General features: G+C 36.6%; 1 protein-coding gene and 1 long non-coding RNA gene across 3 annotated transcripts in view; both read right to left on the reverse strand.

The window, feature by feature from the left end:
- The window catches only part of foxo (forkhead box, sub-group O), a 68,132-nt gene that overhangs the window by 29,158 nt on the left and 11,920 nt on the right, over positions 1-27,054 (reverse strand). The window lies entirely within an intron of this gene.
- Positions 23,020-26,341, reverse strand: LOC135265830 (uncharacterized). The gene is made up of 4 exons (XR_010333655.1): positions 26,218-26,341; positions 26,006-26,167; positions 24,565-24,614; positions 23,020-24,132 (listed from the first exon to the last, which is right to left on the reverse strand). It is a non-coding gene; the product is annotated as an uncharacterized LOC135265830 (long non-coding RNA).

The following is a 27,054-nucleotide window of genomic DNA, read 5'->3' on the forward strand; positions in this document are numbered from 1 at the left end:
AGTTAAAAAAACTTGAATTTACGTGTTCTGGCAATTCATATGTAGATTCAATACGTATGTAAGTAAAAACATACATTAACAAAAAAAATGGACTTGGTAATCGTTAATCAGATAAAATATTCATAAAGTGAATATGTATCAATCAATATTTAGTGACCATGTAAAATTAAACACAATATATTTATTTAAGCTACTTAAACCAAGGTTAGTTGTTATTTAATTCGTATTACTACAGTATGGTCGCTATCTTTAACTAAGTCGAAAAGTATTTACATTATTGCGACGATTTTTTAGCGAGGAAGAAACAAAATTTGTCAATTTTATTATTATTTTATTATCACATAATGAAAGTGTTTCAAAAATATAGTGTAGAACTGACTAAAAATTTATTCATCACACCCGTTTGGGCAGAGAATTGCCTCAAATACAAAGCCATTGTAAAAAAAATGCTGACATCCGACGACACTATTCGTAGCTATAATCTCAGCATTAATTATTATTGTTCTCTACTGTCACCATGATTGTGCAGAATCTCCTACCCTCGTATACATTACAGCTTAATTAACATAGTTATGCTTACAATAAATTGCATTAAACTGTGATTTCGAGAAATAAATATAAGAAAAAAAAATCGTTTTGTTAAATTATGTGGGAAAGTCGTAGTTTTTATTTGAAGTTGCATAGTTGCGGGCAAAATTCCGCTTAAAATTTAAATGAAGTACCCTCGTAAATGAAAGAATTCGGAATCAGTTCGTTTTTTGCCGATTAAATGTGCAAATCGTGTTGAGCAGCAAAAATGTCCCCTAAGCGGCTCAGCTTCTTACCATCAGCTTGAACCAATCGAAGAAGACAAGCCTCCGTGGCTTTGATGTTAATTACATGCATTGTAGTGTCTGTCACGCCTTGAACTCTTCAATTTTAACATAAAACGTCGCCATTAGCATAAAATCATCATTAAATAGCGCGGAATTCGAAACAGGACCTAATAATAATTAACACACGCGTCACTGATATGAGACAGCCCGATCCAATTATGCCGAGGTGTGTCGCGACGTCGTTCGCAGGAGAGTTTCGGCAATAAATTTCTTAACGCGCCCACAAGAAGATGACAGTCAGCATGATTAATACGATCCACGATGTATTTATGCATCGTGGTGTTTCGGCTCCGTTACGCTGCACTCCCTACATCGTACCTGCTGCAGCCTGATGCCACAGCAGGATTTTTCCTGCAAGGATTTTCTTTTTTTTTTTTGGAAAAGGATTTTTTTAATTACCGATAAAAATAATACAATTAAACTGTTTTTTTTCCTATAACATTTCTTTAAATGTGTATAACAGGATTAAATAAAAAAAATAAATGCCAGTTGGAATTTTTTTTACTTATTTACTTGGAGAATTCTGGGGCAATTCTCTGGGGTCAAGTGCTCACTTTTACCTGGCATCACTGGCTGGAGCCACGGAGAGGCGCACCTCGGTGGGGCCCCCCGACACAGCGGTCACTTTCATTCAAGGCCGCTCATGTTTGGTTTATTTTTACCCTTTGCCGAACCGTGACTAGACGCCTATGACCTAGGCCAACGAAATTCGCAATCTGCAAAAAGTTAATTGGCGAATTTTGCAGCAATGGAGTCATCACGTGGTGATGGTAACTGCGAAGGCTTGCCCACGCAGCGTCTGCATAATGGACAAGGTCATGGTCATGGTTTTTGGACACTTTTTTCCCACCATCGCAATGTACTTTTGTCCTTCATACCTGTTTTAGGCAAATAAGACATCCACCTTTGCACAAGACGGTTTTTTTGGCCGCGACTTACATAAAAGATCGACGCGATACCCAGGCCCGGATTTCGGATAATTCCACTCTAATTTCTACAATAAAAACGGCGACCGAAATCCTAAATGAAACCATTCCGACAATTTACCTACAAGCTCGAATTCTGTTCACGCTACTAAACTATTCATAAAGTTAGATAAAGTGCTTCCTGGAGGAAATTTTAATTTCATCGATTTATATTGTGACTTTATATAGCACATAAAGTTTGACGATTGAGGACAGCCAGACATACAGATAAAAGTTGTGCAATTAATTCGTGCTTTGGTAATTTTCCGACTCATTTAACAGGTTTCATCATAGTCTCCGAAACTTACGGGGCTTCAAGAAATTTATTCCGAGATTGTGCAGCTCGCCATATGCCGCCGCCGGTAACATAACCACGTGGGCCTTACCTGAAAAAGAAAACAAAACGATAGTAAAGAAAGGTCAACCAGAAAAAATGCAAATAAATTATACTTATTATAAAACGCTTAACTAATTATTATTATAATTAAATAATAACAGACATAATTCAATTAAAATAAATTATTAATCTGTCCACCTCAATATCATGCTCAAATAATTTTGTTTGGTGGCTTATCGCTTTTTGATATATCGTTTCAACTACAATATATTAATTCATCGTCCCTAACGACCGTTCCGTTAACTGTAATGACCTTTAATGTCGCCTAATTATACAAATGGCCCTATCCCATACGAACACATAACGCATAATTTTTCAGTTAAAATTTTAGTTACGAAACCAAATTCCTCAAGACGACTACAAGGCAAATCGTAGTATCTAGGTCAACGAAAAACTGGATTGTTTTAATAAAATAGGATTGCAAAAGATGTGAGTCCTCTACGGTTAAAAAATAAAAATATGCCCTAGTCACATTTTATCATCTGGGGCAAGTAAGACTTGTGAAGTATTTTTATTGAATAGTATAAATTGGGGCTTAGTTCTGAAAACTTGGTATTTTACCTATAATAAAACATACCCACCAACCTACATATTACGTTATTCTGTAATAATTACAAATTTAAATAAATTTTTTTTAAATAAAGTTTGTTTAAATTGCTTTTTACTTTTCAAATCTTAAAATCGGAGATTGTGTTAAAATCAGGACAAAAAGGACATAAAGGTACAACAGGACAACACAAAACCTAGGCCTGTCGTGGCTAAATCAGGAAAGTAGGAACTTATTTGACTGATATGAAGGAATAATTAATTGTAAGTTTTATCCTGATTAAATATTGAATTAATTTTTAAGTATTAATTATTAATTTTCAAATGTCAACTGAGTGAATTATTTCGTCAGATTTCTGAATCAATTGCTCCATAAATAGTTAATTAATTTAGTTATTTTGTAGTGACAGAGCGAAATTTGTAACTGTGGTTAGCTTATTTTTTTTATTAATAATTGGCAACTTCACGATTAGATGTTTCCTAAACTCTCCGTTCCCTTTAAAAGGGATAATTGAGGTTGACATCCGGTTACAAAAGTGGGTTATGACCCTCGGTAAATTAATAAACCGATCTCCCGTACGCAAAGGTGTAAACTGAAAATTTTCCAAGTTCTTGTCGCGTCATTAAAAATGTTTAGTCATCTCAATACAGATTTTTACCAGCTGATTAGAAAAATCTTCTGACAAGGTTACTCTCCAGTCTGGCGATTGCAGTCGATAATTACGTATTATATAATCAGTTGCAGTAATAATAATTAAATTTAACAAAGAATAAAATGTTAATAAGTAATATAATATGCAAGGCCGGTTTTTGCTGACCTTTTCCGTTTAGCGGCTGTACATCGCGTTAGAATTTCGGATCACAAAGAGTGGATATGATTTCGGAGAAAGATGTGGCCGCAAGTAATGATTTCACTTTGAAGCGGCCAGCGCTCGATAAATTTCACACGTGAATTAATATTATGGGAAATTGGATACATATTACATTTGGAGCGTGTAATAGCTTTAGTATTTTAATTTCAATTATAAAACTCGATTGGTAATTGACCAGATGCTTATACGGTCCAAGCGGCACCCCGTAATTGCTCCGAATTATGAGGTGAAGCAATAATTCGGAGCAACAATAAAAAACGCGAGATGATTGCATTTCCCGCTAACATCAGTCCGACCCCTCGCATTAATTGCAGTATATTGACCGGATAAATTTATACGAAATTTATGGATAATGAAGCGGTTTAAAGCATTTACGGCCTCCCATAAGATAAATTCACCATTTTATCATCCGATCTCGATGCATTTCCTTCGCGGACCGAACGCGGTTTTGCGGACACGCCTACGCCATACTCTGGCCACTCATACCAAAAATTCATTGCTAAATTAATAATTACCCCGATTTTATCACAACGAAGCACGACTGGACATAGCTGGTATTGTCGTTTTGAGTACATTAGAAATTTCAAACTGGTAGTCATTAATTACCGTCAATTTGAATATTAAATGATTGGAACAAGAACGCGTGCTAGGAAAACCGGAAACATTTTTCGGCCATATAAGTTAATTTCGTGAAAGTTTCTTCGAGCAGAAGTCGCCGAGATGGAATTTCAAAAAGGCGAACACCAGTGACGTGGCCGTTGCTCGATCAAATTGACGTATGACTAAATAAAACCACAATTATTTCATTATTAATACGTAGAAAAAAATACAAATTAAAAAAATATTACGACATTTTAACCCCAAATAAAAAAATGTGACTAAACCACGATTTAATTCAAGAATCCACAACCAAAAGTATAAATATTTGGAGGATAATTGGGTGAATACCAGGCTGAATATTGTGAAACTTAATTGTTATTGACATGAGTTTTGGCAAATACACCGCGAATGTGTTGCCAGAAGTTCTGTATCAGTAGAAACAGCTCTGAGATAAATTAATCATAGAATTTTGAACTCTCAAGGTAAAATTTCGAAAGCTGTGTTGTTTTTTCTCGAAAAAAAGGACACGAGTGCGCCCGACTAATTAATTATTTACGGATAAAACACGAAATGCAGTAAACAGAATGCAATTATTGATACATACAATTATGGTGGTCCCTGTAGCGCAGAGGAAAACATTAAAATCAAATTTCTTCAGTGGCAAGTGGTAAACTGAGTCAGATCGTAGGCAAAAGAGCCCATTTTTGAATGTGAGCACACAAAGCAGCAATTATTATTAAAAATTAAAACTCACTTAACCCAAATGTTCTACAAATCGTAATAAATGATCGAACAGAATAGGTGTTAGTCAAGTGGTCGAAATTATATTCATGTCGATAAATGCACGCTTAAACTACAATTTTTTACAATTATAGTCGAAACACACGCAATTAAGTAAAATAAATGAGGGGAATTTGAAGGTTAACAAACGGAAATGTGTTCGAAAGTAAATTGTCAGTAATTTACTGTAAATTGTTATGATTTCAAATTCCACCACCGACACAACATTAATATATTATTAATAATTTTGTGCATAAAAAATGTTCCGAACTGACAAATGAAACGAGCACGACTTGGACGCCCATATAGTTCAGACAAAGGAGTGTTGTACTGAACGACATTAATCCTAATAACAGCCATTACCTTGTTAAACACATTTAAATTATGTGCCTGGAATTGAAGACACTTTCATTTCAAGATAATAATGCTTAATATTGATTTGTAATCCTGCTTATATAAATCTATTTAATGCATGCTCACCTAACTGAAAATACATTATTATAGGCGAATCAATCAATCCGTGGCAAATCAAAATACATTATGGCCATATTAAATTTCCATTCCATGCCAAGTATATTACATTCGCAGCCCCCATTAATATAAAATATGAATTATTATCCCCATGTTCTTTAGAGATTTCCAATTCCCCACAGAGCCCACGAAGCCACTCAAAAATTATCGAACCAAATATTACACTTTATCGATAATCACAAATATACAGAGCAAACTTGTATTAGTTGTGTAAATGTCACGGCTTTGTTTGAAATAACTTTATCATTAGAAAAGACATTGTTATTCGGTGCCACCAAAAAGCATGAAATTAATAATGCATCAGCCATCAACTCAAAAAACGTCATTTTACTCATATGCTTTAATTTACTCAATTTCCACTCACAATAATAAATAATACTTGACCTCTTTTAACACGAGAAAATCGCTGAGAAAAAATATTTAAATAAATTTTGCCGTACTTGTCCCAAATACCGTAGTGACAGTTCTATTGCAATAATTTAGTAGTTTGAGAAAAAGCTACTTCTAGCAGAAAAAGCAAGAACCGATGTCAGAAGTTAGCGTTGATAAATGCATCGGAAATATGGCAAAGTGCTGAAAGCCCCTGACATCTGATATATCCAGATCTGCTTGCATGCCGGACAAAGAATTGACACAGACTGGACACTCGACGATATCAAAGCAGGAGGTGTGGAGCTCAACCCCCTGGTGATTGATTTCAGTTCACGACACCTGACAAATCACCACACTCCCTAGAAACCCGACATACATTATAAAAAACTAATCGTGCCGACTTTCTTGTGCAACAATTCATGGAAGCGAGTGAGTTTCTTGTAAATTTTCAGTCGCTGAAAAAAACCAAAAAGCGCGGAATGCTGGTAGTTATGCAGCAAATATAGCATTATTAACAATCCTTCCACTTGGAATGGCACGTGTGATTAGCGACTGCAAAATACGTCACCTAACTCAAGTTAAAATGGTTATTAAAATGGTGACAACAGAGTCGTAGACGTATTCGCCTATAGATATGAAATAAATTATGCCAACGATGTATGTAAATTTTATCACAGGTGCTAATAACGTTCGCAATCATCGCAGAGCCACCGGTGGAGATTTGCCGTCTGGATAATAAACTGATGGGTTTTTTAAGTATTGAACAACCCCCGCTTTTTGTGAAATAATTCAGCGCTGGATGAGAGGCGAAATTGCGTTGTATCTTTGAAGGTTGGCAGTTCATGCACACCAGAATACACATTTAAATTTATACAAGCAAACATTTCAAAATGTATACCCAGAAAATTTACACATTCCAATAATTTGCACATTAAAAAGTTACAAACAGAAATTCAATGGAGCACCGATTCGGCAAAAAATCCTATAAGAAATTTATAACTGCCATATTATTCCACCTACACGATCGTGGAGCTGAGAGCTAGAAAAGTGCAAATTTCTGGTCTATGCATATGTCTGAAGTTCAATATCGTCGCAGCAGACGCTTAATAAAGCTGGGTATGTGCGTCAGCGAATGAATCACAAAGCTGCATCTTAAATGCTGCACATTTGAAACATGCTTATTAGGATTTATCACGAAATCATTCAAATGATCCATTTAATTTGCAATATCCACTCTGTTGCTACTTACTTAAAAATAACGCTACACGAATTTCACAAACGATACCAAATTCATCAAGCTATTTTTACCCACTTTTATTAATTAATCTAGCCCATTTTTTAATTAAATTATGTTGCACGAAATACGACTACTACTACAACACTCCATTAAACTCCTCTCGCTTGTGTAGTATGCATAAATACAAATAGTCCTCTCGGGATTTTTCACGCAGCAAAAAGAAATTTCTATTAACTAAATTTACTAGACATTAAAATTAAGTCGTATTCTATGCAAATTAGGGTGGCAGCCTTGCGATTGCTTGTTCAAGGTTCGATCGAATCCGAAAATTATAAAATAAAAAATAGAATTGTCGCGTCAAAAGGTGCGATTTGGCACTGACCTTAGGTTTTTAAAATAGCAATACATCGGTGCATTAAACTAATGAGAATGTATTTTTGCACCACAAACAAAAGCTTGCTGGACTAGGCTAGATAAAATAGAATCTTCACTACCACAAAGCTTTTTTTTGGTAGTTTTCAATTTTATTTTCCTCCGATTTGTGAATAATTAAATTAGGCTATTTTTGCTCACTCTAGCATCTTAATGGCAAATGTCAGTAGCTTTTTGCAAGAGACTGACTCAGCATATGCAGCTTGAAACCTAAGTCAAGGTCAAGAAATAGTTTTTGCAAGAGACCAGAAGAAGAAATTTAGATCTGGTTGGAACCAGATCAAACACCAGGGCCAGTTCGAGGAACGTTCATAATTGCAGGAAAAAAAAAGGGAAAATCGCCGGTAGTTAAGATAAATCTTGAGGGACACCTCGCCTGCAGAGTCGATATGTATCCAGCTAATTATCCTGGTATTTTATCAGGATTGCAAGCGCGTAACTTCCAATTGAGAGGCTGCGTGTGTGCAACAGCTAACTCTAACCGGATTAATTTGCATCTTAACATCGCACCAACCGTGTGCTTCCATCTCGTATTACGTCCGTGGGAGGTTAGTTTAGATTTATTGTCTGTTAACTGCGCAACTGTATCTCCTTTATCATATCACATGAACTGGTCGTGTTAATAATTATAAATCCGAAATTGGGTCAGCTAATTTAAATCGAACCGAGCAATCACAATTCCTAGAGTGTAGAACGAGCGGGAGAGCAATTTACCCCTTTCAGCAGTTGCACGAGTCCATTAGAACCTGCGTGCAATAACGACGCCAATTATGTCATGAAAGATCTCGAAGGATTTAATAAGGTCTCGCCGGCTTGCTTGCGAGAGAGCGAAATGTCTTAATTTACCATAACAATCCACGTGCCACCACACAACAATCGGTAGCACCAACCACTAAATGTTTTACAACCCCCCAGAAGCTATTATGTTACGAGCTCGTAAAAACACAGGTATCTGTATCGCGATACGACCCACAAACCTGTTGATTTCTTTCCTTGAGTGTTACTTAGTACCTGTCAGGCGGCCTTTTTACGACGGCATTGTATTTTACTCACCAAATCGGCTTTACAGGCCCCAAAATTTACAGGCCCGCAAAAACGACTGATTGAAAATGATTTAGTGAAAAGCCTTCTAATTTATTATCTATCCATGAAAAAGGTAAAATTTTGTTGTAAAGTTTCCATCTTACATCCGAACTAAAGCATCCTCCTTATTAACTCTTTTACTTTTCTTGTCGTCAAATATAAGCCCCTGCAGACTTATTTAAAACAAGCCAAATTAAAACTACTTCAGTAAGCGCAACTTTTTCCTAAATGGAAAAAAATGTTTAAACATCAACTAGTCGTGTGCTCAAGTTAGCGGCTTTCAGTTGCAATTCGTATGTCTGAGTTTATGACAAAAACGTAATTTTTGTGAAAAAGATCTGAGTTGTGATTTGATCAGAAGTGGAACGTCTGCGCACCACCCTGCATTTAACAATACGACACAAAGCAGTCTTAGTAAAAATGCAATCTTTCAGGAGAAAAACATCTTTTTCAGTATTTTTAAACTGCTTTAATGTAATATCAGTGCCGTCTCCCTTTCTTATTCCCCGTTTTTTAAATGAAACTGTTTATAAAATTTTAATAACGGGGCGTACAAATATCGCACTCAAAGAGGAATAGTACGTTCAAGACAACATGTTTTTCGCTCGATTTAAATGAATGTAAATAATTATATTAAAAAATTAAAAAGTAAGTAACCCTTTTGACTTCTCTGTCTGTACCTATTTATTAATCCTTGTGTTTGCGTTTGAAACACTTGTGAAAAAATTGTTTTGAGAGTAAAAATTTCAATCAAAAGACAAGAGCCGTTTACAATTACGCTTTTAATTTGGGCCCGTAATGAAGCTATAACACGTGCTTAATAAAAATATTTGAAATACAAAACGCCACATGCATGATATAAAACGATGAATAATCATAAAGCCGCCATAAAAACCAGTCGACATTGAACGGAACTCTATGTGAAATAAATGTTTTATTCAAAATTTTCGTCAAGCATATTATTATTACACGCTTCAATGCGCTATTAACCGATTATTTCAGCGCAATTTGCCAAAACACCGTACCTATCTAGACCTGACCTACCATAAATAGCTGAATATTTTCAAAAATTACGATTACAGTGAAGGTCATCAGACGCATTAAGTCGTAAAGCGTACACTTTATCTGTGAAATCATTACGTAAACCGGTAATGATAACAAACCTACTACTCACTAGTTAGATAGCTGAACGAACCTTATTTTAATGTTGCAAACGTTGATCGGAACTGAAAGACGCCGATTCATTTAAATGCACAATTACATAGGCAATAAAATTATTTCTGAATAAGCACCTGGGTAAATTACCCAATAAAATATGGCAATTACAATCACCAGGGGGAAAAATATTACCAGCAGCCGCTTGCCATTTCAAAAAGTCAATCAAAGCGCAAACTAAGATTTCAAATGGACTGGCTACCAGAGTTACTTTATTTGCATTTCCACTTCAATCAGACCTTTATATAATAACGCTTATAAAATCATCAAATACACTTATACAAGTATGCGGAGCCGGCCTTCATAAATTCACACTTAATAATTCTTATTAGTTGATTCAATTAGAGTCGTATAACATTCAAAGAAGATGTTAATCTTGTAATTATCGTGATATTTCCTCCTACAAATGTCATTTTAAGCTGGCAAAATTTTTGATAATGAGAACAAGTTGTTAACAAAAGATTAAATAAAAAAACAGTGTCATATGCAAATGAAGTGCATTTAGGTTAACGGCTGAAGTTGTTGAAAAAGCAGTGCAGTGGCGTGCATCCGCTCCAATAAAAGTAAAATTTTGCAAAGCATCTAATTTTACTACGCTCGCGTCATAGCAATCACCACCATTCCGATATTTAAAGTAATTATCGGGATTGCACTGAAAGGTTATGTCATTGAGGAAGCGAAACAGACACGCAATGCGTAACTTATTTAAAATTCCATGGCCAAATGACTATTTTAAAATAATCAGGGAACTACCTGAAATAATTTATAACAAGCCTCGTTGCCAAAAGGTTCGGTTTCTTGTGCTTATCTTCAATTCTATGCTTCAAGGGTTAAACCCCGGCCCATTGTATGGGGTGCATGTAACAGAATGATTTTTGTTGAAAATGTGGATTTCGGCGGAGAGCGTGGGAGAAAAGGGGTTCGCTATTGTAAGTGCCTGTCACGGTTGCAGATGTCCGATAGACGAAAGATCGGCTTTGTTTGCGTGGGAGTATGAGTTTGCACATGCAGTATGCATATGTCTGGACTTAATGGAAAAAAGGGTTGGTCTCACCGCACTTACTTTCATCACGAATCAAATTTAAAATCGGAGCTGACTCGAGTCATTGAGAGTGATCGAACAAAGAATGCAAAGACATGAGCACGATCGACACCTACGGGAATATTTGCGAAATAAATTTAAAATTATTCCCAGTAAGCGTTCACGAGTGACCTCAACCATTAAAAATGCGAAATTCCGCTCAAAAAGGGCGTGAATTTTTCCAATCGGCGGCGTAACCCGAATTCTTCGATATTTGGCAGCCGAGTGGATGGTCGTTTTCAGAAAATTGCATAAACGGTTTAGGCCCGTCGCCGACAATAGCTCATAACGTATTCTATGCCAGAATATCTGATACATAAGCAACTGAATGCAATGATGCATATAGGAGGAGGTTTTTGCATACAAAGAACGGCCGGGTAACGCTGTTTTTGGACGTTTCATACTGAATTTCACATCTGCGTTTCTATTGTCGCTTTCTACACCCAGAGCACGCAACATTATGTCAAAGGATTGGATGAAAGGATTATGATTGAATAATAGGAGAATTAAGCGAACAGGCCACTTTCAATACCCGAGGAGCGTTCCACTGACTCACTCATCATTTATCACTTAATTTTCTTCACCGATGGCGGACGCAAAAGGAGCTTTCCGACTGGACAATGAACGTCACTCGGATTACTATTAGCATGGCTTATTTCCTTTTTTAGTTATTGCACACTGGTATTTTATAGAACTGTCAGAAACAAACCCACCCTACCTATGTTCAAACATGACGTAGCGACTACTGCTTTTGAGATGTGCTAAATAATGTGCCAGCTTCATATAGACGGCGTGTCAAAAAAAGCCTGATTCTACGTACTATGCACACTTTTAACCTCCATTTCATTTCAGCGTTTAATTCTAAGCTAGTTACTGCTGATTTGACTCAAACCTCAGTTGTATTGTTACGTTTTTAAATTTCTTCGACACCCCAAACTTTTGTTCCCCAGTAATGCGATGAAAATGCCTCTTATAGATATGCAAACTTGTGAAGTTCGAGATCCCTAAAACGCACCCTCTCGAACTCTTTCAATAAATTGGAGGGTTGCACCAACACAAAAACTTCTTCGTTTGGTTGTAAAACGATTTCGTCCCTTGTTAATTTATTTCTACTTTAATTACAGAAAAAACTACACGAGTGGACTCATTTTTATTTTGTAACGATTCAGAAAGAATTTATTGAAGTCGTACTTGATGTAATAGAGTCGTTTGAGTCGCTGCAATCGTTTAAATTAGTAGCTCACGTAATATAATTAGCAGTGCGCTTGCAGGAATACATGAAAGGCCTTGTCGAGATTCTAGTAAGACTTAATTTTGAAAATTGAAATTAAACTTGTCTGCAATGAAAATAGCGATGTCAAAATGTTATGTAGTGGGAATAAAGCAATGAAGGGCATAAAATTCCAGTCTAAGATAATTAGTCGCGTGCCGAGAGGCAGTGAATGGAAAGATTTCGAGAAATGAGAATGAAAGCAACAAGTGTGCGAACTACGAAGCGTTCGCATCGAACTGCTGCTTGCTGCTTTCTTGTACTGAATAAGGATCAGCGGCGCGATTTCGAGGATTTTCCACTTCGCGTTGCAGCTCACAGCCAGGATAACTCGGCTATGTATTACACGTATACATAGGCACTTACCCACTTTACCCCGAACGAATTTTAAGTGGACCTGAGGAGTCTTAACATTGGGCACAAATCGGTGAATCACAGTTCAACCTATGAATTTAGGGTAAAATACAAGGCTGGTGCACTCATTAGTTTAATTATGTCACTGTGATACGCAATCAACTATCATTTTTCAGCTAATAAATATAGGTCTCTGATTAATAATAATGAGATGAAAAAATAAGTAACATCAATTCTTACGTAAATACAGTTAATGAATCTTTCCACGCGCTATCAGATAATAAAAAGTTATTTGTTTAAACAATGTCACAATGTTACTATACAAAAACATCGGCGTAAGCTTATCAGGAAGTAGAATTTATTCAACAAATTTTATTGACGACACTATCGCTCCCACCGTTATTCGGCTTGTTATGCGGTTGGATCCCTTAGTTTAATCTTTGTAAAGATAAATCAAAATCAAATCAAATAAACGAAAAAACGCTGACCAAGCTTCCACTCGTCCAAATAGCTCATAACATAAAGTCAGTTAAATTAACGGAATGCTCTGCACAATAGCGCCGCTAGAAAAAGTTGAATTGATCGGTTTTACTTGGCCCTTCACATTATTACCGCACCTCTGGAAAATACGGAATTGGGGTTGATTCGCGCAAATGTGTCACTGAGCGAAGCTTTGATGTTGCACTTTCCTGCAAGACTTTCATATGTGCCACTTTATCGAAAACTATTTCCAATATATCATAAAACGCATCATATATGAGCAAAGGTCGTTTACTACTTTGAGCTTAAACGAAAAATGTCACAAGCATTTGTAAGACGATGTGCTCTGTAATTTGTAAAAATGGGCCTGAGTTTAGTACGTTTCCAAATTTTTTGGGAATTCCTAGAACCCCGATTTTCCCCGTTGGCTCGCTGCCCGTCCGTACCCTAGAAGAAAGTAAAAGCAGCGTCGTGGCAGACGAAATACCCCTCCGAGGAATTCCATTTGGGTAATTCAGGCGCCCCTGTATAATCGCATGTAACATTAATTAGAGAAAACGCAACCCTCTAGTAAAAAACACAAAAATTATGCAAATGCAGCCAAGGTGTGTGATGCGGAGCTTCAGCCGAAAAATTAGTTGTGTGTGTCATGGGGTGCGCATGTAACGTATACGTAAACACTTTTTCTATATTTGTCCAATTCACCTTTTTCAGGTAGGGCATTTCGGCTGTGAGCGTAGCGACGCTGGTTGCCAGGCGACCCCGCCGGCGGTCGACGTCTCCAAGGATACCTGGCGCCACTACCCGGAGCGCCGTCGGAAGCAATTTGCCGCTCTCCGGACTGTGCTGGCTGTGTGATGCGAAATTAATACATTAGCTCCGGGTGAAAGACTCCACAAAACAGACTCTCTTCATCCCGGAGCGGGTGAGATTCGCCGTTTGTCGTACGCAAGCTCATCAGTGGCCAATTAACCCTCTACTAACAACCGTCTTTAATTAATCATTGTCATTATAAACCCTGCGATAAGGATCCAGGCATAATACGCGCTAATTGTACGTGTATTACACGAAATCTCGACCATCCGATGCTAAATTAAGTGGGGCATTCATCCACCGGATCACAAATTACGCAAGCAAATTACGCAAAAATTTTATTAACTATAAAATGCAATCTTCCAATAATTTCACATATTTCCTTTGACGGAGTCTAGTTCCACGCTAGCAGGAACATAATTGGCCTTTTTACCCCCACCGTATCCTTCTTTTTCAACACGAAAAGAAAAATCTGATTTTTTCCGAACATAAAATTTAACAAAGGGAAAATGCTATAACTGTTGTAAGTTTTCCAAAATTTCTACACATTTAATAGAGAGAGAATTTTTCGTAAATCAAGCTAAAATTTTGTAAAAGATTTTGATGTATTGTTTGTATTTTTGTCTCTTTTTCTTTTTCTTCAAACGCAGTGCAGTACACATGTGTACTATCAAAGACATAATAAATAACAACTCGCAAGCTTAAAATAAATCCAATTAAGAAAACAACTTTGATAATAATTAAAAAAGAAATTGTTGAATTTTCAAAATTAGATTTTTCTAATCGTTTTATCGCTAAAAGCTTGCGAAATCCATGCAGTAGGATGCTTGTTTGAACAAATCTATGTAATCATAACAAGACCGTTTTCATGACATGCAATATGTTATCTCGAATTATATGAAATTTCATTTTTCAAATTACATGTTCCTGAATACCTAGCTTGTTAAATTAACGAAGTGACTAAAAGCATCTTTGAATAAATAAAAAGCGTCTTTCTGCATAAAGTATGGGATTCGATAAAACGATGCAATGTATTGAATCTACTGAGCTGGCTAATTTGATTGCTTCGATTCAGATTTTAGAACAATTTGATGCAAAGGAAAGCGCAGATATTTCTTATTCAATGACAATGTTTGAAATTTTCTTTCGCAGCATTTTATTGCAGAAACCAAGTAAAAGGCTGGATTCAGCTAGAAATCATACCACAAAAATGCAATAATCTAAAGTGACATTTTGTACTACCCACAAGTTCACCTACCAAAGTGAAAAAGCAAAATGAAATCTTCCTGCAAGTATTATGAGACTTTGGTCTAACAAAAATAGTTTTTTGTTATTGGTCTTCACCACCGCGAAAAATATGATTTTTTTATTTCTAGCACACAACAAAGAAACATTAAAGTTTATATTTTTCCTTCAATAAGTGACGAGTTATGTTATTTTTATCTTTAATGCGACACAAAATGTAAATGTCTCTATTTTTGGCACATTTTATTACTTTTAAACTACAATTATTCACATCAGTTGATATTTTTTGGCGTTTGGTAAACTCGTGTCCGTATCGAAAACCACAAAACTTTTGCGGCGTGACAAGAAATATGAATGAAATACTATTATTACGAAACAAGATAGCGAAAAACTACTAACATATTTTTACTTTTCCAAACAGTGCAAGTGTAATTACACGAATTACACGAGCGCCTCGGCACTCTTTCTAATAAATTGTCAAAACTTGGCACTGAAATGTTAACTATACAAGCTCACAATTAGACTAATTACGGCAATTCCAGCGATCTCTCGAGCAGTTGACACGTATGTGTGCAAATATACGCATTTATCCGCCCAATAGATCGGAAATAAAGCAATGCGGTTAAACTGCAAGCTAAGGGCCATAGATCAAGCCAGTACAGACTTTACATTAGCCATTACAAGAAACAGATTCCAGGCGAAGAGACAATTCGTAAATCGGATTAAGAGCCGTGATCCCGAACGATCCATTACTTGGAACTGGCGCCAGCGTCCGGGCCGGAAATCTCAAGCGATGTGATAAGCATTGCACTACCTGGGCTTTTCCTACTTCTGAGTTCACTAGGGGAAGCATTTTTCTTAAAAAAAGCTTTCAGAAACTTCACAATCGTTAATGCTTTTAACTTACATTACTTTTATTTTCAAATACAATAAGTAACGTGAAATTTTAATACTTTTATTAAGACCCCTTTTACATCTCTTCTACAAGAATACAACAAATCCATTTAAGTCATTTCTAGATAAAAATCATCCTGGAAAATGTGTTTCTCAACTTTTACCAACTTTATAAGAATAATATCACAGTGAATAAAATGTGCAAAGGAAAAGCACATATCGTTATCATTCAATAATAAACTGTTGCCCCATGATTATCTCTTGTCTTATCAGTCAAATAAGAATTCCAACTTACTCGCATTACATACAACAAAACCGACAACCACAAGCTCACAGTGTAATTTTGTCTTGTTAGTTTTTTATTCCACAAGTCAACGGAAAAATTCACACTGTGATGGATGGTACATTATCAAACTCGTAGTTTATTGAGATCTACGTTTACTAATTTTATCACTATTTACACATTTATTTTCCGATAAGTTACTTTATCTCGTATTAACTCCCGAACCTCTACAAAATGAGATAAAAATTATTTAAATCTGATACTAATATTTACCCGGTGCATAAGTCACACAAATGCACTCATGCTGGTTTAGTAATCGATTTATTAACGGAGTTTAAATAAATAAAAATGAAAACATGAGAAAAAAATTTGATGGCGAAGACGAATCACAGACAATTAAAGTGATTGGTTGGCCTTAAAAACATTAGGAGCAGACTGTGTTCAAAGACGTGTGACAAATGGCACCTGTCGCCGATAATAACCGTATCCTTCAATTAAAGAAAAATTTTTGTGGAGTGAATCGTAGCTTTGCGGCAATTAAGTCGGATTGTTTCCGATAACAAAACGATTCTAATGCCCAATTCATTTATTCGAGATGGACATTTATTCAAATGTAACTGTTTTCCTTTCCGGTGAGCAGTTCGTTTCTGTTTGTAGCATCTGATTCGAGAAAAAAACCTCCGTGTAATTTTGTCTCATTAACGGCTTTAAATAGTCCAGCGATTTAAACTTCAATGAGCACACGAAATCGGTAATTAATTTAATTCCATTATCCGGAACAACGTGGGCGTTATTCTACCGAACGGAAATTCTTGCCAGGTAAAATCCAAGTTGGTAATATAAGCGATTCCTCACCCCCTGTTCCGCTATTACACTTGTATTAGTTGCACCTTGTAGGGGATCTCGTCTAATTAACAAGCTAAAGTGAACTGCTCTTAATCCAGCAATCACCGGCTGGGTTAATTAACGACTGCCTGATCGGATTTCCGCGACGCAGATTATCTCATTGTCAGTCGGGAATTATCCCTGTTGGCCGTGTAACAGCGTTAGATTACCATTATTGCCAACTTATTTTACAGATTAGATTATTTCACCATCGGCGCATCGCCAAATTCGCAGCTAATCACAAAGAAACCGCCTTTTCTAGATTTCTCATTTCTGGAATGCACACACAAAAAAATTAAACCTGAAAAAATATAGGTCGTAAAGCTTCATACACAAAAGCACAAGTGGTGGTTAAGCCAAGTGTTTTTTTTGACGACCACATGTCCAGAAAAAAATACGAAGTTAGTGTTTTGTATGCTTTAGAACAGTCTCTTGTAATAAAGCTGACAAATTCACATGGATGTTGGGTTAAAAAATATTTATCGGCGTATAATTAGCTGAATTTATTAACCTGTGTTTATCTACATTTTTATCTAAGACTGCAGGTTACTAAACTTTATAGATTAATTTTTCCACTAGGAAATATCCCAATGTAGCTCCTTTGTAATTTTTTTGCAATGATTAAAATGAAGACAAAGCAAAATTACAAAATATTTTTGAGAGGTAAAAAGTGTTCCACTTTCGGTGACCGTGACCGGCGAGTAAAATATTCATCACATACTTGCGATGAAAATGTTTATTTCCAGGTAGACAAACGTAATTTTGCCGCAAAATTATAAACCAAATTTTTGAAGATTTCAAACAAAACTTAGCCACATTAAAAAATAGTCATACACCACTAAACCTACTATCATTACAAGGACAACTTGTAATTTAGACGAAAAAAGGCAAAGAGGAATTCTTGCAGATTCTCAGGTACTATATAAAATCGATAAATGAGATTAAAGTTATCCGTTCGTTACTGCTCTCAGACATTATGACCTACATAAGTGTGGTAAGAAATATTTCAGATAATTACAATAAGAAATAGTTATTACAGACTGCAATCCTAAGTTTGATTAAGTTGATCATTCATCACAGGTTTTATTAAACTTGTGAATTGCTAGACAGGGCGTGTTGTAATGCCTACAAATTTTTAGTATAAAATTATCTTTTCAAATAAGCAATAAATAAAGAAGTGGGCTCTTATTTTGGAAAAAGAGGAGTGCGCTTAAAAAGCGGATGATCCTGAACGTGGGCAGATAATCAAATTAAACGGTTGTAACTTTAACAGCTGTCATTAATGAACATGTTAGGTTTTATAATCATATTGATTAAACCACTTACGTCAATACCGTAAAAGTTCCAAATAAATATTCGAAAAGGCTGATCCAAGTAGTGGGAAATAGTGCGCTAATGACTATGCAAGAGCAGGTTAATTAGGGCCGCTGGGGCTCGATACATCATCACCTGTGGCGACGCGGTCACTTCCTGGACCATCAGACTCCTTAATACCCAAAGGCTCTCCGATCTACTCATTTCACCAATGTGTGGAGCACTTTCTAAATCCACATACCGAACTTTTACACTACCAGAACAACCTTGTCGGCCAGTAGAAATCAATAATTTTCCTTTTTAAACAATTGTGCATTTGAAAAGCTGCGTTTCGCTTTTGTTTGCTCGCTAAAGCGCCTAGTCTGTGTTATTTGTGTAATTTGTCAAAGGAAGTACAACTGTAGTTATCAGTTTTTGAAATACAACACAAACAGTATGAAAAAATACATTATAAGCGAGTATTATTAATGGGCGCCAGTGCCCAATGGAAAAGCAATTGATTGACATGATAATGATCAACAATTTCTAATACGAGCTTTTAAGTACGTTTTCAATCAAATGGAAATGTCGATCGATGGTAATATAATGTGAGAAAGATATGGATAAAAGATTACAATAAAATGATCAACTCGTCGTTTGTCCAAATTACTCGAAACAATTACAGCCCACAAAACGTCGCCCGACTCGTTCGTAATAAGATAACGGTCCGTGGAACTCTTCTTTTTCGCTGTCCATCTTCGACACGACCTTCAACGCTTACCAGACCGAGAAATTCGACCTCAACAGCAGCGATTTCTTATCTGCGCCGCGAGTCCCCGTCGCCGTTACCGCAAGTGCATGGTGCAGTTAGTCAATCTCAAAATTTCCATTCCGACTGAATATCACCGCCAAAACTGGTAGCTCCGAGTAATTATTGGCTCGATTGCGGTTAGCACACACGCAAAATGCAACCGCAAGATGATTTTCCAATTCCACCACGGAATATGGAAGCAACTCCTAATAAAGACGTCGGAAAAGAAACAATAATTCAGCGCAGGAATGTGATCGCTTACTCAACACTCTCTCAAAAAATCTGTCAATCTCCAGCAACAGTGCGATGCTGAATTCCGTGAACTAAAAGAAAGTTTTTATTTATTGAAAGATGGCACCGCTAATTGTGATGCGACTGGAGTTTCACCAGGACTCTGGCCTGAATACTCACGATTTTTCAGCTTTTTGGAACAACACGGAAAACTATGATTAAGGATTTGTATGATTTATGTGCTCGATAATGATAAGTACGACAAGTGCTGAATTAAAAGGTCATCATTTCGAAAACTTGAACTGTTTACTTCTCAAGGCTTCTGCCACAATCCACAACAAATTTTAATGAAAATAACACTTAAAAATATTACCTATAACTTACAATTGAATAAACTATAATAACGGATGAAATACGTTCATTGCTTCAGATTAACCATTTTATTACCACTTACAGTGAATATTAAACGCCTGATATTTTTAACATTGACTGTTTCACAGTTAGGGGCACAGCTTTGTGTCAAAAATTATTTTAGCCGAGCTTAGATATGTGGATTAATCTGTACTTGCGATGTTTTAGATAACAGAAAATGTGGTGGAGACAAGAAGTCTTAATGGAATTTGCTTGTCTTATCTTGATGAGGAAAGCAAACGGAGTTAATTTAAATTAGAAAAATTCAAATATTGGACAAGGATCCAGAATTTGCAAAATGCCTCGCCCCAATTTATTGCCAGTCATAATTTTAATCAAAAATAAACAAGTGGTCCAAATTTTCATTTCTTTTATTCCTTTGGTTTAAAAAATAAAGGAAATCCTGTCCTTGCTTAATCTAACATGGGTAAGGGTCGCAATAATGATTTATGGGTGCTCTGGAGTGGCTCTTTGTTAATTCGTTGTGAGCTTATAATAACTATGATTATAATGCTCCGGTAGGTGTATCTCTAGCTAAATTAAATGTCCCTTGTTTAGGGTTCTGTAATAATTGAAGCCATACGAATTGCACGTAGTCTTTGTTAATTAACGGAAATTAATGGATTACGCCTATATTTAATAAGCATTTCGGTACAATTATCCGCTTCCTGGACTAATTTGCTTTATTTCACGTTATTAATTATTTAAATATAAGATCGCTGTCCGTAATCGAGCGTTAATATCCGAGCAGACGGGTTCCCGGATTACACTTCAGCATTGTAATAATACTTTTGGGTTTTGGACCGATCCATCACACGTAAAACTCGACGTCGAAAATAGAAAGCCTGGACATCAAAGATTTGGTATTTAGCAAGCTGTAGAGGACGATGGGAGGTAGAGACAGACAGAACGTTGTGGTCACATGTGATGTAATCAAACTGTCAATTAGATAGGCTTGTGTTTAATTAGATTCGGGGTCGTCACGTCTGTGAGCTGCTACCCCGTCGCGACATCACTCATTAATTACTCTTGCAAATTCCACCGACTGATTCAAAAATTTCAAACAAGAGCGTCATCACAACTGCGCCACTTTTAATACGGATGCAAATAACCAATTCCGAAATGTTTTTCACTCGTTATGCAATACAGACAGATCTAGTTTCAAATAATGCCCAAAATTTTGATCACCCTAACCACTATTCATTAATTTCAGTCGGGGCAAATTAGCTCCAACATTTATACTCACGTAAAAGCAGCGCGATTTAACAACAAATCGTAATAATTAATACAGGCAGGGGTCTTTAAGTAATGAATGACCAACATCAATTAAATGGAATCAAAAGTCGCCCGCATCGGTTCCAAATCGGATCACCTCGGTTTTGATCAACAGGAAAACCATTTAGACGTGAATATTTCATTAGCGCACGAATCCCTCTGAAAATAATTGCTGTCTTGCAACAAGCATTCTTTAAATTTTTCGCAACGGTCCAAAACTATATTTAAAACAGTATGCACGCTAATAACCTCTCCGAATCCGCACATACTACAAATTAGCACATTTTAGTTTGTTTTCAAGGACTAGATTAGAACTACTAAAAACTCGAGATTATTTTAGCTAGTTTTAATAGTAAAGTCCTGGCAGCGTGCTTGGGCACCGTGAAACTATGTAAAAGCTCCAGGCCATCAGTGCAGTTTGATAACGGATTATTCATATTCTTCGGACATTTGTCTATTAATAACGCTATCCGACCACTTAATCACCCACCAGCGAAATCACCCAACAAGGAACGTAAAAATTAGCACTGAATTATAATGCTCATTTACACAGTCGCAAAAATTTTCCACAACTTTTACTCATCCACAATCGAACTAATCTAATTAGCTCTCGTAACAACTGCAAGCCATCTCTGTGTGGCATAAAAACGCAATAAGCCTGTCCACAGAACGCACTTTTTTCACACATCTCTTCAATCCTTACACTTGCCACAAAACGCAATCGCTGCCATTTTTGGTCCTCCCAAACCAATTAATGAAGTAATAAATATTCCGTTTTTATGAATATCCTTAACCTTTTGCTTAAAAGTTTTGTAAATTTCCTGCGAATTATTACATAAATAGAGAATTTATCACCAACGTGAACCCAAAAATGGTGGAGTTTGCACGTGCATCTGCATTTTACGGTCCGTTTAAACTTGATGTGATGTTTCAATCGAAATTTTTATAGATTTTCATTAGAATAATCAAAAAAAACTAGTATTTGCGTCAGAGACATTCTTGTGGTTGCATCACCGACAGGTTAAGTTCATCTGGATACCGCTCATTTAGCAAAAGTAAACTTGACCCCTTTTTGGGAAACAATCTAGATGAAAATGTACGTTTTAATCTTCATCAGTTGGGCCAAATGACGAATCTATTTCACAATAGACCAAAAGTTGAATAAAAATCGGGTTCCACGTACGTTTCAGGGGCAACCTGTTTGCTATTATTTATTTCCTCCTTTTAAACATTTCTCCACGATTGAATACATCACAGCAAATGTCGGAGGAAAATCACCAAAATTAAGGCAATTCAAGCGGTACGCGTGAGTTATACTTGAAGGCATCAAGGATATGTGATAAATTATTAACATGACCGGCGCTCGTTGAAAAAAGAACCTTCACTGAGTTATTTCAGTTATGCAATTAATGTCTTCATCACGGCATTTGTTGTACAATTGTCTCGAAATGGTTTCGGTGGGTTCTGAAGCCGTTCCTTGCTCTTGCGCCATTCGCACCCTTCAATTGCGTGAATCAGTGATGATTTATCTCCGGTTGACAATCACGTAAGTGGCTTGGATTTGCTTTCGTGACATATCACGAGTATAAAGTAGTTATTGCGATGAGAGCAAGGAGCGGTTTCACGGGCGGACAAGCGCAAGGACGATTCAAAGCCCCAGGCAACAGGTGGGTGGCCCCACCCCAACAGCACAACTTTAGACAGGACCTGCACAATAATAGGGTTTCATATTTTCGGCGGCCGACCAATTAAGCTCGCTTCCGAATTACGGAATAATTAACGTGGATGGAGGGTTTTTGCTGCTTCGTTGACATTTGATTTGATCGTTACGCAAGATATCGGACACGACGAAGGTGCCGATTACTTCACACTTCGTCACAATGTTCTCAATCTCCCGTAGGCTGAATTCGAAGACCGGCAAAGTGCACGGCCATAAATGTTCACCTAAATACATCTCATTATGGGATTAGGTTGGATTATACAATGTGGAGTCGTAAAAAGGAACACGACTGAATCCTGATGTCTTCACACTGCGTACGTCGTAAAATATAATGTTAATACGATTTGATTCGGAAGCAATCGAATATCAATCACACGAAAACATCCTCCCAGATGTTTTAATAAAATCAGCGTTGAGGTAGTCACTTCAATTTCAACCGCTAGCACGCGGTTATTTTTCTAGATTATTACCCCAATGTTTAATTTAACATTGCAATAAATACTTTTATTTAATGTACTAATTACATTGTGCAAATAAATACGTTTTTAAAATAAATACACGTTCACCCAAATAAAATATTGTTCTGATTTATTTGAACGAATTCAGCTCGTATGTACTTTCCCCAAATTATTCCAAGGACTGTGAAGGATCAAAGCCAAAAAAACACGCAATTTTGACAAAAGAATTTATTTTCGGTAAAACCATTTTATCATTCGACAAAATTTTGTTTGTTTGCTCCTTTTCACAGGAGTAAATGTACATAAACAAAACGTGAACTTGAACTGAAAACTATTTGCGTTCTGTACGGTAGGTCTTCCTGTTATACATATTAGTAACAGTGTATCGAATTAAAGAACCCCTTGAGGGTTCCAAGACAAGTAGCTACTAGTCATTAATTCATAATAACAGTATTTATACACAGATAATGAAATAATAAGAATTAATTTGAATACAAATTGCTAAGAAACGGTGAAGTGGATATAATTCAAAGTTTCCTACAAATTAGTAGATATTTTCTTGTTTTCTAAAGATGGGTGACATAACAGTGCAAGAATTTGCCGAAATTTGGAATCGGGTGTTTTTCCTAGAAACCACCATCAAAATAATGTCCGACGTCACAGAGTTGAATCAAGTTCTAAAACGATCCGAACACGATCTTAATTTAATCGTTTGACATTGTCCTGCGAGAAACAAAGTAAAATTAACATTTCCACGAAAACATTCGTCACGACTTTTTAAAAAAGTTTCTGCAGCGTGAAAAATTTCGCACAACTTAAAAGTGTCTTTAAAACTTGGCAATCATGCACAACGGTACGGAGTATGCAAATGTCTGGAATCTGGCAGGAAGGTGGCCTAAGTTTATTTTCATATCTATTAATAAAGCTTAGTATAAGCACATGGCAGTACCTCGCTCGTTTTACGTTTGCCAAAAGTTAACCCTGTTAAGTTGCTTGACTGATGATAGGTATCTATCGCACGGAACCGGCCGACTATATCCAACTCTCACTATTTTTAGTGAGTTTACAATAAAATAAAACAAACACAAACATGTGACACCATCATCAAGGTTCAACGCTTAAATATAAATAATAACATAAACAGCCCAAGCTCACCTACTAGACGGCATGTTTTGTCTATAACCGCAACACCGCTTGACTCATACCTGCAACAGAAACAGCGCTATTAGCACCACCACAAACTAAAAATACAGCTTCAATATTTTTATATTTTCTAAATCTAACACTTCACAGAGGCAGCTTTAGGCTTGGCAGGACATTACGTTGACCCGCACTCGCGGATTCTGTTTAGTCAAAGGCTAAGTCTCATTTGTCACACTATCGAAAGTCAAAACAATATTCGGTCACTTTTTTCCAAAAAGTTAGATCATGTGAAATAGGCGTTCCTTTTGGTGGACCCAAAAAATAATCGCTGAATAAGACTGAATAAAAAAGAAAAGTACATAATTTCAGACCATAAAAAAATGTAAGACCAGACCAATGAAATTGGTGGTCTAACTGCTACACAATTATTAATTTTCATGTTTTCATCCATTTTTACAGATTACATATTTTCAAAAACGAAACATTTTTTTAAAACACGAACTTCGAATACTTTATCTATTGCAGATGACGTTTGAGGCCAAAAGTCGTAAATTAGGCGGAAAGGAAAAGCCGCTAGACCGAAATAGAGATTTCTTCTAGGCGGTACCAAATACGGGAAGAAAATGTCGGTTTAAAAAAGTTTTCATTGGAAAACCACTGGGGATTCCATCAATAGCGTTCACACTGTATATGCAGCAGCTGACGTTTTATTAGCGGATGACCTATATGTGTATAAGACGGTCTAAAAATACCGAATCAGACGCAATTACGTTCTTTCAATTTTGCAATAGAGCGTCCCGCAATGGCCAAGATTTGAGCGACGCAACGAGGCCACAGTGCGAAGGAGCTGCGGCAGGATCGTAACAATGTAGTCGGTGGTTTATTATGCGGCTGGTTACGAAGCCGCAAAGAGACGAACGGAACTGGGAAAGAACTGACAGCAATCAGGTATCCCCGGCAACTGCTTGTGTAAAGCTTCGCCTCGACACATATTCCTTACGATAAATAATTGAAAACCCTGACAATCTCAAATTATAAGAGAAACGAACGACTCGAAATATCTCCGCCGTTACGCAAGCAATGACGCACTTTGGACTACCGCTCGGAAAATCGGATGCTGGACCCTCTCAGTTAATCAAAGAAAATCGGAAACGGCTTGTGGCGAAACGGCAAATAAGAGATCGATCTCGGCACAACTAATGCTAAAAATATCGCGCTGGCTACCGGAATTAGCTTCGAAATGAGCTGTCATAAAAAATTATTAACGACAAATCCCTGAAATAAATTTTCAAACTGAAAATGGGAGGTATTTATAGACGGTAAGCCCGGCTATTAGTGCTGTCAAATGCTACCAAGACTAACAAGAGGTCGAAATTGCAAAAAATTGAATTATAGCCAGGTTTTTGTCAAAACTTTTGTTGATGCGTTAGAGAGCAAACAATGCCAGCAGTACCAGTGTCTCCGTGGGTTGACAAAAGCTCTGGTTTAATTGGTGATTACTTGCGACACTGAATAGTTACTGGCATTGGCACATTTATTGATCTCCTGTCTGTTTCGTCCAAGAATACTTCGATTATTTTCCAAGTAAAGAACAGGCTGCGTGAAGTGTAGTGAACTGTAACGCAAGAAATGTACGTTTTCACTTTTATTGGTCGCCGTGTGTACCTAAAAGGAAAACCGTGTCCTTGGGAAAAGCAGTAAGACGATCCCAAAGCCGAGTAATTACTTGAACTCTAGCATTTTCTCTTACATAAGAGAGCTAACCAGAAACGCAAAGTGTGTTAAAATATTTTCATAGACACATGTCATGAAATTAGAAAATGAATTGCGTCATCGAAATATCTCGATAGTCCATGCGTAAAGCCAAAGTGAGTAGTTGAGAAAATGGCAAATGCATATGCATTAGAAATTGTACTTTTACCTCTTACCAACGAAAGAGTTGGAAAAGTTGGATTAAAACCAGAGCAACGAGATTAAATGCAAAATCATGAATAGCAATTGGCAGCAGGCTGATAGTTTTGGAACTCCTCTGGGAGCAAAGAGCGGATCATCAACAATAACGCATGGAGAGTGTTGTATGGCATATAATCGGCAAAGCGACTTGGCAACGTAGGAGGCATGTGATTGGAAGATAACCCTTCAGTTTCAACACTGAGTGATAAGATAAGTAATAGAGAACTGCACAATATACACCTCAAAAAAGAAGACATGTTGGTCGCCTAGAAACCCGTTTTGTATATTTATAAGACAAGTTCAAATTATTTAACCCGTTTAACTACTAATCAATTCAATACGAAACGGTGTATAAGCAGCATTAACGGCGTCACTGTTAAAATGTATCTTCTGAGACACAAATTAACCGATTTAGCTGCATAATGAGACATACTATCAGCAACTCATTTGGAAGAGCAATGTTGGTCACACTAGAACAACACTACCAGCCCTATGTTTTTATTCTGGATTATTTAGATCCCAACATTTGACTTTGTAATCATCTGTTAA

The sequence above is a fragment of the Tribolium castaneum genome, chromosome 4 (assembly GCF_031307605.1).
Source record: "Tribolium castaneum strain GA2 chromosome 4, icTriCast1.1, whole genome shotgun sequence".
In the NCBI taxonomy this organism is placed as follows: domain Eukaryota; kingdom Metazoa; phylum Arthropoda; class Insecta; order Coleoptera; family Tenebrionidae; genus Tribolium; species Tribolium castaneum.